The sequence below is a fragment of the Mastigoproctus giganteus genome, chromosome 10, assembly GCF_048544385.1.
Source record: "Mastigoproctus giganteus isolate SK-2022 chromosome 10, ASM4854438v1, whole genome shotgun sequence".
Lineage (NCBI taxonomy): Eukaryota > Metazoa > Arthropoda > Arachnida > Uropygi > Thelyphonidae > Mastigoproctus > Mastigoproctus giganteus.
In genome coordinates, this window is record NC_143584.1 from 134495783 (window position 1) to 134508041 (window position 12259).

The 12259-nt window shown below is 35.3% G+C and overlaps 1 protein-coding gene across 4 annotated transcripts in view; it reads left to right on the top strand.

Annotated features, from left to right (window-relative positions):
- The first annotated feature begins 1827 nt into the window (after positions 1-1827).
- Positions 1828-12259, top strand: part of LOC150079297 (neprilysin-1-like) — a 329066-nt gene continuing 318634 nt past the window's right edge. For all 4 annotated transcript variants that reach the window (XM_090384129.1, XM_090384131.1, XM_090384130.1 and 1 more), the window contains exon 1: positions 1828-2149. The gene's annotated coding sequence lies outside the window, so the exon portion shown is untranslated. The remainder of the gene's footprint in view (positions 2150-12259) is intronic.

The window sequence follows — 12259 nt, forward strand, 5'->3', positions numbered from 1 at the left end:
AATAAATACAATGCTAATAAAATCTTAATGCGAAATAAAATTTAATGTCGAACACTATAAAAATGAAACTGATTTCTTCGGTAAATGTCTTCTTACATCCTGGAGATATTGATGAAAACCCCTGGGTTTGCTTCCTAGTTGCGCAGGGAAGCAGTAAGGTGAAGTACACCTTACCCTAAAGCCCACCTAGTCATACAAAAAGTCTGGTGTGTAAGTGGACCAACTAAAAACGAAGTCATGCGAATAGAGTCAAAGAAGACATAAGCTCAGAGAGAGAGAGAATGATCTTTCAGACAACAAATGGCTGACAGCGAATGCCCTATATAGAGATAAAATTTCTCCAACCAGAAAGAGTAAATATCGAGATGCGACCTACATCAACTCCCAACGGGACTCAAATTCAAACGGTTGAAACACAGAAGGTAAAGAATTTATTAGAAAGTTTATGTATGACAGAAAGCCAAAGTCATGTTTTGAATACGCTCAGAAATAATACCTTCTTAGGATACAAGGCATGGGTTTGTTACGAATACTAACATTTTAACGTGCGATGCCTTTTAAAATTATCTTCGTTTAATCCAAAAGGTAATTTCCAACGTAAAATTGTGACGTTCAGCAAGCGTGTGCGCAATTATTAATGTTACTGAAAGATAAGTTCGCATTTATGTTGCACTTTTCAGAAACATATCCCCGAAGTAAATAGGGGTATACCTGCTTTTTTATTTTTGATGGGTATTCGTTATATATTCGAGATTTTACATTGGATAATGTGGAATCTAAGTAGCTGAGGTTCGAATAATCGGGACTGTAGTGTATGAGAGAAACAGATATATGCATTTAATCCATTTGCCAATTATCTCTCTGTGTTAGAACCATAACGAATTTCCGTTCAAAAAAGAATCACAAAAACATCAATGGATGAGAATTTTACACCATAAATCATTCAAAAGCTTAATATTTAATATTTTTGGAACCTTCCTTTGAACCGCTTTACTTGTAAATGATTTATTCCCTCGTGCATCTATTGAAACACCAAAAATAAAAACAGGTTTAGTTCAGTATTAAAATCCCAATCGTTAAATCCTCTAAAGTAGTGATTCTTAATTTTTCCAATATGAACCATCTTTCGACTGAACACATTTTACGCGAACCACATGAATTCCACAGATGGAGGAGCAAAGGTTACAAAACATTAAAATTATTTTACCTGCCATTATCGAAATAACGAACTTCATTGCACAGAATCTCTAGGACTAATGTACAGTGCACAAAAATCTGTGACTTTGCAATGTTCTTGCCCACCGTTCTACACTGGATGTAAAATAACCATAACGTTACATTTTTACGACTGCCTTAGCAATTTTTGAGAAATAAGATTTATTTATGAAGTTGTCGGATTGAGCATCTGTCAAAATTCCTCATTGGGAATTTAATTGAGACAAGTAAATAGCCTTTAGAATCGGTCTAATACCAGTTAAGTGAGAGAAATTTGTTTGTAAGGTTTATACCAGCGAATAATAAAGATTGCTTTTCTTCCACATTGTTTCTCTTATCGCACGATATTAAAAATTGTTTTTTCGCCTCATCATTTTTCTTGACTGCCTCGAACGGTATGTCGTGGTTACAACTGATGAAGATTCCGTCTTAAAGTATGAGCACCAGAGAGAAGAAGAAGAAAAAAAAAAGGGAATGGAGAATCTACGGTAGCATTCCGACAGTATAGAGGTGGCGCTGTATTATTTCTTCCTTTCATCGTGGTACAAGGTGTGACTACAAACAACGCTTTCGCGACCCTGGCAATCGATTCCTTTAGTGCGAGAACAGTACTAGACCACTGAAGCGCACTCGTCTCTTCCGCCGAGATGTTGAGCGTCGCAGGAGACCAGCTGGCACACGGCAGTTGTCGCTCAGGTACTGCGGAGTTTTACCGCGTTTTCCAGCAGCAAGACTTCCAAATACAACTCGTTCTAGTTGGGTGAATGGAATGGAAGGTAAGCAGAGAAAGACAATGTTGCGGGATGGGTATCTTCCTGGAAAATGGAATGTCGTCTGCAATAGAGTAGTATGCAGCAGCACATCGTCAGACGAGTGATATTAATAGTCATGTAACCCTCGTCAGGGTTGAAGTTACAAATCGCATTAGCCACAGGTAAGTCTGATTAGTTTATATATTTATAGGCGATGAATGATTGACACTACGGAAGTACGAAGACCATGTAAACGTCCTCTGCCATTTCACTTTACATATGATTATTTGCAATTCGATAAGCCGTTTAAGTATTCAATTTTGCTGTTCCTTTAACTGTTTCTTTATAAATAACAAGCGAGTGTCCTCATAATTTTCACTTGGAGATCATTGAAGTTACTGTATTTCATTTGACAGAATCCATCTCGAGGATATCTATTCACACACCTTCCCATTTCAACCGAATGACTTTGATATTATATTCAGGCTCTGGCAGACCGTTCGTTTTAATCTGGCATCATGCCCACGTAGATGAGCGGTAAAGGAACGAGTCTCAAGGCTACAGAGAGGTGAGGTAGACAGTATACTAGATAGGTCATCGCCTGTTGAAAGGTAGCAAAGGTGGCCTTGCATATCCTCCTGAAGTATTGTAAATACAAAGAAACCGGACTTTATAAATAAAGACGTGTCAGTTATCTTAGCTTATAGATGTGGCATAAAGAGATACTAAAAATTGTCGTGAACAGTGGCCAGAGAAATGAGCGAAACAAAAAGAAATGTAAATGATAATATAATTATTATTTTGGTATATTTGTGCTTAGATTATTCTAAGTAGCAGAAACTTTTAGATTAAATTAATTCTTTAACGAATCATGTACTTGTCGGGCATAACCGCTTTCTGTACATAGCTGTAAGCAAACTGAGTTGCTACTTGGTGCATCGATCTCATAATGTGGAGGCATTTCACCACGAGTTGCCTTGGTATTACACGACTACAAATGAAAGGCACTGCTCCAAGAGGTGTTTCGATCTTTTTTGAGATCTCATCGAGGGACAGGTAGTCATTGAAAACACTTGAACAGCCCAATGACGATAATACCATAATATGTGAGATGCGAGTGGTGCAGCACTTACTGCACCATCTCGCGTCTCACATATTGTTGTATTTCCGTTCAAACTAATTTTAAAGGTCCAGCTTTCAATCAATAATCCTAAATTCATGTATTGACATTTATGATCGCAAATAGAACAAGATTGCTGATTATGGCATTTACCAATATCAAAGAATAATGTTTTGTGACACAATATTTTCATTTTCATTCATGATCTTTGTTTTTTGCATTTGGGACATTAGATAGAATCGTTCGCCCTTTTTACTTTGTTCAAATGGACTGGATTCGATTCTATCACCGGTCAAAATTCAGAATATTTCCCATCGGGATGGATGGAACTTAATGGACTTCTTTATTAGGCCATAGCCGAATCTCTTCTGCTTGGAAACTCAGATTTTACATCTATCGAAACTGGAAAGCCGCCCATACAGGAAATTTATCGAAATGACATAACACTGAGTGACTTATAGCGAGTAGGATCCCTCTTCAGCCCTCGGAACAGACTGGCTTCACTGTGGCATGGGCTCAACGCGGTGTCAACGTGGTGTCCACGTTGATTCAATTGCTTCCCACAGTTGCAAATTGGATGGTTGAGGATCTCTACTCCAAAGAGCTCGTTCTACCTTGTTCCAGGTGCTCAGTTGAATTGAAATCATGACTGGGGATGCCAACGACGCAGTAGATTTAATTCACTCTCGTGTTTCAGGAAACGGTTCTGTGTAATTCTGGCCTTGTGAAATGCGCACAATCCTATAATCCTGTTAGAAACCCTGCAGTATTAGTATTAGTAATGGCCACATGGTGCAAGGAAGCCTATGGCTTATGCTGCACCAGCCAAAAAAAAAATAATAATAAAATAAAATAACAAAGAAATATATAAAATAAAATAATACGAATAAAAACAAATCAATAATAATAATAATAATAATAATAATGAAAATTAATAAGAGAAAAGGAAATGGATAACCTATGCATTTCCCTCCTCCCTTAGGTAATTATCCAGCTGACCTTTGGATTTCCCCAGACTGCCAGCCTCTACCACCATGTAGGTGACTTATTCCAGTAATTTATAACTCGCTGGCTAAAATAAAGCTTCCTGCAATCCAGTCTAAACAACTAACTCCGCCCGTAACTTAAAATTAATGCCCCTTGTTCTAGAATCATTTATAACTGTGAAAATTTCATCCTCATTCATTTTGCTTATGCATGCCTGTCAGAGCCTTAAACACCTCGATCAAGTCTCCTCTAAGGTTCCTAGTTTCCAAGCTCTGCAACTCACATATTCGAAGCCTTTTGCCGATCTCACCAGGCGAGTTACCCGTCTCTGGACCCTTTCAAGAAGCACAATGTCTTTCTTTAGGTGTGGTCTCCATACTTGAACAGAGTATTCCAAGTTTGGTCTAACAATAGCCTTATATAATGGGATTATGACGTACTTATCTCTATTAGCGATTGTTCGATAAATTATCAATAGGACACAATGGGACCTCCTTGAAACCAGTCTACAATGCTCGGAGAACTTCATATCTGACCGTATCGTAATACCAAAGTCCCTTTCCTCCACTACCGGCTTTAGCTCAACTCCGCCAAGTGTATTAAGTTATTTTGAGGTATGGAGGGATATGCCTAATCGAAAAACGGTAGAAAATCTGAGGTATCCAAATGTTTCCCCACCCAATTGGCAGCACGAAAACACTCCCCACGCCATTACACTGTCATCACTAGGCTGCACTGCTGACACCTGGCAGTTTAGATCCATGACCGGTCCTCCCGTTAGTGTGAAACAGCAGAAACCGGTTTTTGTCAGACCAGGAAACAAATTTTTCAATCCTCTAGTATTAGTCTCTGAACCCATTATAAGCGAACCTTTGTTTTTGTTGGTGCGACATCGGCCGCAATACTCCTTCTGTGACAAGGTACAACGAGTCATGCATTCTGAAATGCTTCTTTAGTTGCTATTGTTATTTGACTGTATGTATCCTTCTTTTCTGTTGCCCTGTACAAGTTTTATAAACTTCCTTTGGTCTCTCTAATCGGCGATCCTGTAGTTAGTTTTTCCCCCCACGTTTTTCCGTTCACCGTTGAATAGATGTTACTTGATTATTGAACTAATCTCGATACACCCGATACGCACTCGGGTGCATCGAGATTAGTATACTGGCGCGGATGGCACCGACGTTCGTTCCAACTCACTTAAACCATTTGTCTTGCCCATTCTCGCACTGAGGTGCACACATGATACATCCCTACGTATCTGCCTACCTGCGTTATATCGAATGGTACGAACATAGGATGTTATTACTGTAGGAGCATTGATTTTCGTGAAAAGGTAGGTATCTAATAAAGTGGCCACTTAGTGTATACACAAGGCATTTACACATAATAATGACATTTGATAGGCTCGTGGACTTGCAGAAATATGCTGTAGTGGTTTGTCACCCATGTATGCCAGTTACAAGACAGGATAAGTTGTACACACACACACACACTGGTGGGCCAAAAATTTCAGAATTCCATCTCCATATTATATTCAACCACTACTAATTATTAGCTCCACATAGTCCATTTTACTCTGTATTTAATTTTTCACTGCAAGGAACTACAGTCACATGAAATAACAGACTAGACTTGAATAAAAATATTTGACTCATAAAAATATTGAGCGTATAGGTTCGTTTCCAGATAATTCAACTCAGAATTTGAATTTTATGATCGCTCTTGTAAGCAGCATGATGGACAAGTGTGACTAAGAGAAATTCTTCGAAGAAGGTGGAAGATTATACGCGGATAATGAAAGGTGACCTAATTTTCTATTAAAAGTTAAATAATTAAAACATTGTCTGCTCACAACACAGCTTTCAGTGTACACAATCCCTATACGTGAAACATTACCTTTCGAAAGATCTCGTTTCAATTCCCGCGGCCATACCGGAGAGGCCTTCTCGGCTAGAACAGAGGTCCTAAAAGGCCTGGTGTTTAAATCCTTTCTATATGGAGGAATTTTATCGGCATCGGGTTTGTTCACATCGTTAAAAGTTAATTAGTCTCAAGCGAGGGCTTCCATGATTTTATCTAATAATTTTTCAGCTTTAAACTCGATCTCAAAAGACACATGATCAACTTAAAATATAAAAATGTTTTTAGCGAGCATTCCTTCAGATGTAAAAATAATAATTTTTAATAATAATTAAACTAAAATGTTTATAAATGTTCTAATAAGTGATTAAAGTACGCTGCACGTCTATATTTTCTTCTTTGCAGATGCTTGTTGGGCTATATTGATTATTTTAAAATTTATCAAAAAAACGAATGAATGGCTGTTTGGCCATTGATTTAGTTTTTTTGGTTTTTTTTACTCTAACTTTTTATTTTGATATTACAATTTTTCATTCTATCCAATTTCATATTATTTCTCAGTTGCTGATATATATACAATTATTTTACAGTATAAAACTACATTACATCAAATTGTGATCTTGAAAATGTAATAATATTATTTCGAAAATAAATTTTTTAAAATGAAAAATAGCGTGAAAATTTTCTCGTTACATACTAAAAATAAATCACCTATCTTTCTTACCAGATTAAGGCCCTTTTTAAAATAAAATACTCAGCCTTAGGAATAATAATATAGACGGGAGCATGAACACTTGGATTTTCACGGGCAGGTTCTTTAAAAACGGTAGCAATTCAATTTTTTAAATTATCTTGTAATTCTTTTTTATGATAAAAGATGAAGCTGTGATTGATTATAATTCTTAGAAAAATTTAACTTAAATAATTTTTAGCTATTTTTTTAAATAAATAGTTATTTTATTTTTTAGGGTTAAATAGTTTTTAGTTATTTTAGAAAATATATACTAAATTTTAGTAAACATTTTCTTTGTTGATAAATAAGTGTCATTTTGTCAGTTTGTTAATTAAAATAATGTGTCATTTTTTCTTACTGTAAACATTTTTGCTTCTGAAAATTTCGTTATCTTTGAATCATGTTTATTTTAAACATTACAAAATGGCTAAATTATTTTATTCTAAAATAATTCAATACACGATTAATTAATTTCTAGCATGTTGAAAGAAATTTAGCATTATAAACAATGCGTGGTGCAATTGGCCCAGTGATCGACACGAACATTGTAAAATTGTTCCTCCTCTTCTTTTTTTTTAAAAAGGAGAATACTAAGACTTTGCATACAGTATAACAACCACAGATATAACTCAGATTTCAAATTTTAGAAGCTCAGAGGCAGCTACTGATTCTTTCTTTTTTGTTGTTACCACTTTTGGATGTGGAATTAACCTCTTCAGATCATTCACTATAACCGCAATCTATAGAATAGGGTTGCGACCATTTGGGTTAACTCCAAGGCAACTAAGACTCTAAGACTACAGTGAATCAGTGAATGGTGTCTATAACTCGCGTGTGCTGTAAGGCCAATTTTTTTGTTCGATGATACAGTTTCTTTGGTGTAATAACATGACTTCGTGTTACATATTAAAGTCTAAGTTGTGTTCCTTAGTAGTTAGTAGAAGCTATGATAATGACAGAATTAGCCTAATTAAAATTCTTGGAAGCGGTTACCTCTGAAAATATCATAATCTGGCTTGTATATTTTCTTTCTTTCTATTGCTTCCAAAAAATGAAAAAAAATGCCGATCTTTTATGAGATTATTCTTTTATAGGAGACATGAATTAAATACTATCTGAGAAGTATGCAGTAGGTTATTTCTAAAAGACTGTCGGACTCCGTGAAAATTCCATGAGGATTAATTTTCAAGTGATTCGCGCCACGCGTACTCGCTCGTTAGATCATCGTAGGTGATATGCTGTAGGCCGCTATGTTAATTGCACAGGCGAAATCTCCTAATCGAAGAAATCACAAAAGATCCCTTTCATCTACCATTTCTCTTCTGTAAAAGAAGTATTGATGAATCATTAATGAAACGAACCAAGTGGTTCGTTTCATTAATTATTTCGTGTTCCTCTAGAGTTTAATTAATACTCTCGCATGTGGTACAGTGGTTAAAAGCACCGTCCTCCCACATAGGGCAAGGATGGTTTTCTTCCAGAAGTTCGGATTTTTTTCCCCTCACGGTAAACGGCAGACTAATCGAAGAATACACGCAATTATAGACACAATATATTGATGCCTCACAGCCTAAGTTGCTTTGGTACTCAACATGCACTGATCTGCCTTGTAGTTTAATTAAGATTGTGTTATCTCAGACATGCGAATCACTTCTACTACAGTGGAGACGTTTTTAGGAATGCCCACTGAAAACTTCTCACAGTACACTTCTCCGTTTAAATATAGCTGATTCTAGCGACCTGTTGTTACTATTCATGATATTTGAATGGCAACACCATTCAAAGGCGCGTCGCCAGCTGCAGAAAATTACACATATAACCTTGGTACGAAATAAATAACTTTGGTATGAAATCCAATAGACCGTAACTGGAAAGACCTCACTCACTCGGAGCGTTATGCATGACGCAGCTATTATTAAAACCCATCGTTTATGTATAACTCCTAGCTTTCAAGTCAAGCCATTATGGGATATTGCAACAACTGCGTAAACTATTGTATTTCTTCTAATGTTGCAAATGAATATATTATTTCCATTATTATACGACGAAAACTAGATCATGGTGCTAAGAAATGCATTATAAGATATATACCAAGCCTTGCAAGAATTTTCGTGATGTTATTTTATATCAAAGGGTATTAAATAAAACAGATACTGACTTTTTTACCTTTTTTTGTGAAAGAACTGTAACTGACCTACTGCATTTGATCTCTGGCGATGATATCCAGTCTAAATGGTAAATTAATAAGGTGTGCAGCATATGTTGTCGATCCTTTTTCATTGGACTCGTGTACGAGTGAGAGAGTGCTATGTATGTACTAAAAACGTGATGCTCCTTAAATTAGAATAACTAAAGATGTAAATTTAAATTTATTCTGAAAGTATATTTTTCGTTTTTAAAATTAGAAATTTTAAATAAACAGTACTATCATTCTAAAGTTTAGGGATGAGGTTTTATTAGCATTAATGCTACTCAAGAAATAATGAAAATGAGTTTTTTTTCCTACATTAGATTTTATGATGGTTACATAACGTTCTTTAGAAGTTTATTTAAATATATTGTAGAGGTATCGCAGCATGTGATTAAATACAGATAATTTGCATTAACTCATTTTACATGATATGCCATTTCTATGAGCTGGCTTGATCACGTTTAATTGCATTGATTATATGCAGATAAGAATATAATCAATTTACAGAATGCACGCTCCTCTTAACTTAGTTTCTTTGATGAAAACAAAACAAAAGAAATGTATATTTTTAAAAACGACATTAAATTATTATATAATACGATTAGTAAAGAGGGTTATCCGGATGATAAATAATCTCATTATATAGCATGTCAAAAAAAAAATCTATTCTGATATAAACAGATGCATTATAGAAAGAAAACTGATGTTCAAGACTGGTTCCACAATCTCTTGTTTAGAGCAATTTTAAGAACAAGATTAACAATGTGGGAAATAAAAACTAGGAGCAGAAAAACTTTCCTTACTGTTTAAAATGATAATCGACTGCTAAATTTTTGAATTAAGAGAACTGCCCACATTGCTTAACTTAGAGTTAAAAAATGTCCATAAGGACAAAAGAGTCTCATTTATGGTCCTTTCAGAGATGTTGAGTTCTCTTCTCCCGGCATTTCCCCCAATGGTTAGAATATTCGTAATTCACAGACAAGATATCCTGACACCTCAAGGTCCGAGTTTCCTTGAAGCTAACCCTAAACAATCCAAACTAACCCACAAGCATTCATTGTCTGCTGCACACATTTAATTCCTGATATAATACATTCATAGATCTCAAACTCTTCTGCTATATTAACAGGATCTATGATTCCATTATAAATCTACCGTTTTTTTTGAAATATAAATCCATATATAAGAAATAAATCAATATTCGCCCTAGATTTTCATATGTATAGAAGACACAAAAGGCAAGATCTTGTGTTATAAAATTCGCAATGCAATGTTTTGTTCTCATTTTCCGTTGTTTCATACTAACAAAAGACCATTGTCTTTAGTGACAGACAGAGCCACGTATATGCTGTCTTGGAGACAGTGAAGAATGATATTGAAATACCATTGTGCTAAGACGGCCTAGCTCTATTCCTTTTGTATTACGCCCATAAAAAGAACCATTTATAGCCTATAATGGCAAAGGTTACAAACGCGAAGACTTCAATTCTCGTCGAATCTTTTATGAGCAAATAAATATCACGTGAAAGGGCGTTCACGAGAAGTTCTTTTAACTTTAATGCAAAGAAGCAACGAATTGTAGCCCCTGTAGAAGTACTTTCTCTGTATTCATTATAAGTATAGCGTTTGAGTTACCGCCGTAAGGTGTTCTCCTCATTAAATCATTATATTTTATTCTCCCTTTTAAAACGCATACTAAATAATTCATTAAAAGTAGGCAAACAGAATAGTTAAATAGCATAGTCGCTTCCAAGTCATAAAATTCAATTTACTCCGTGTCATGTTATCAGAGACGTTCGGCTATGTCACATTCTTTCTTTATATTTTCCACAGGACGTCATCACTTTATCCATTATTGCAAGCATTATAGAAATTTTGATATCAAGTCTGCACAGCAGCGGAAGCAAACTCTCGTGATACTTTTATGTCCGGATATATATATACGGAGTGCCGACAGTTGCAGCATTAATCAAAATCCTTCTGTGTTCTCTTAACAGGATCTGTGATTCCATTGTCAAGGGAAGAGATTTTAGTTTAAGGTTATGTTGTGTAAAGTGAATTATTGCTTCCTTCCGTCTTTTTTTGAACGATTTTATGGCAACTTTATACATGAAGAAAAAACGTATTTATTTCGTGTCATTCAATATACTGCAGGAACCCTGTTATCGAAAGTAACAGAGTTAAAGATAGCAGGCACATTGGACAGGGATATCTCATCAATATTTTCATATTGACAGAGTACGTTGTTTTCTGCGCATTATTAGTTATTTAATATAACAGTTTAAAAGCGAATTTCAATAAGAAAACTAGATAAAAAAGGAATTTTATGTAGAAAGAAGCATTCTCGAAGGCTAAATAACAACGTAATACTTGAACATTTTAATAAATTTCGTACAGCGGTTGATTCACACGGAGTTGCCGAATATTTGTTAGATGAAAATATATAATAATGTAAACAGAAATGTCCACTGAAATTTATCTTACATTCCCAGAATAAATTAAAATGTGGGAAGTGGATCGCTATTCGGGTTGTCAAATGATAAATATATTCACAAAAAAGTATCAGTTGGAACCTTTAGATAGCAGCAATATCCATGATAATAGATAAATTATTAATAGAAAATAATACCAAATGCTTACTGTTGGAATAAAGATTTCTCAAAAAATGATTTCTATTTTTTTCAATTTTTTTTTTGATTTTGTGCCTAGTCTTTAGAAGCTAAAATTTGTAGAACCGAAGCCTTTCTTGGTAAGAGGATCCCTTCGTTCCCCTCACCAATCTTGTTGCCCTGCACTCTTTCTAGCAACTCTACGCCCTTCCTAAAATGAGGCCTCCAGATCTGTACGCAGTACTCAAGGCGTGGCCTGACCATTGCCTTATACAAAGAGATAATCACCTCTTTATCCCTGCTAGCAAAATTCCTGTATATCATTGACAAGAATGAATGAATGAACTACTAATGAATGATCTTTGTATCTGTTTATTACATTCTTTCAATGACTAGCTAGCCATCCATCCATCTTTTTCCGAAATTAGCCTGTATTACTAATAGTTGTAGTATACAAAAGCAAATGGCGCAGCTCTAAATTCCCTTTATGGATTATGAAAGATTAAGAAACTTCTGTTTGCAATACTCCCGAATCGCAAACAGAAGTTTCGTATAATTGAGTGACAACGATAATTTAAAGACAATAGGAAATGTAGTACGATTTCATGCAGAAAGGCCAAATTGAAATCGTTCCAGCGGAAAAGTTACCGATATTTTGTCTTAAAGTGTTGCAACCATAGTCATTGAAAGGTATTGTAGCTGGTTAGTGAAATTACAGTATCATCAGCAAGCAATCTACGGAATATTTATATAATAAGCAACGATTGCGGATCAAAATCGATATCGCTT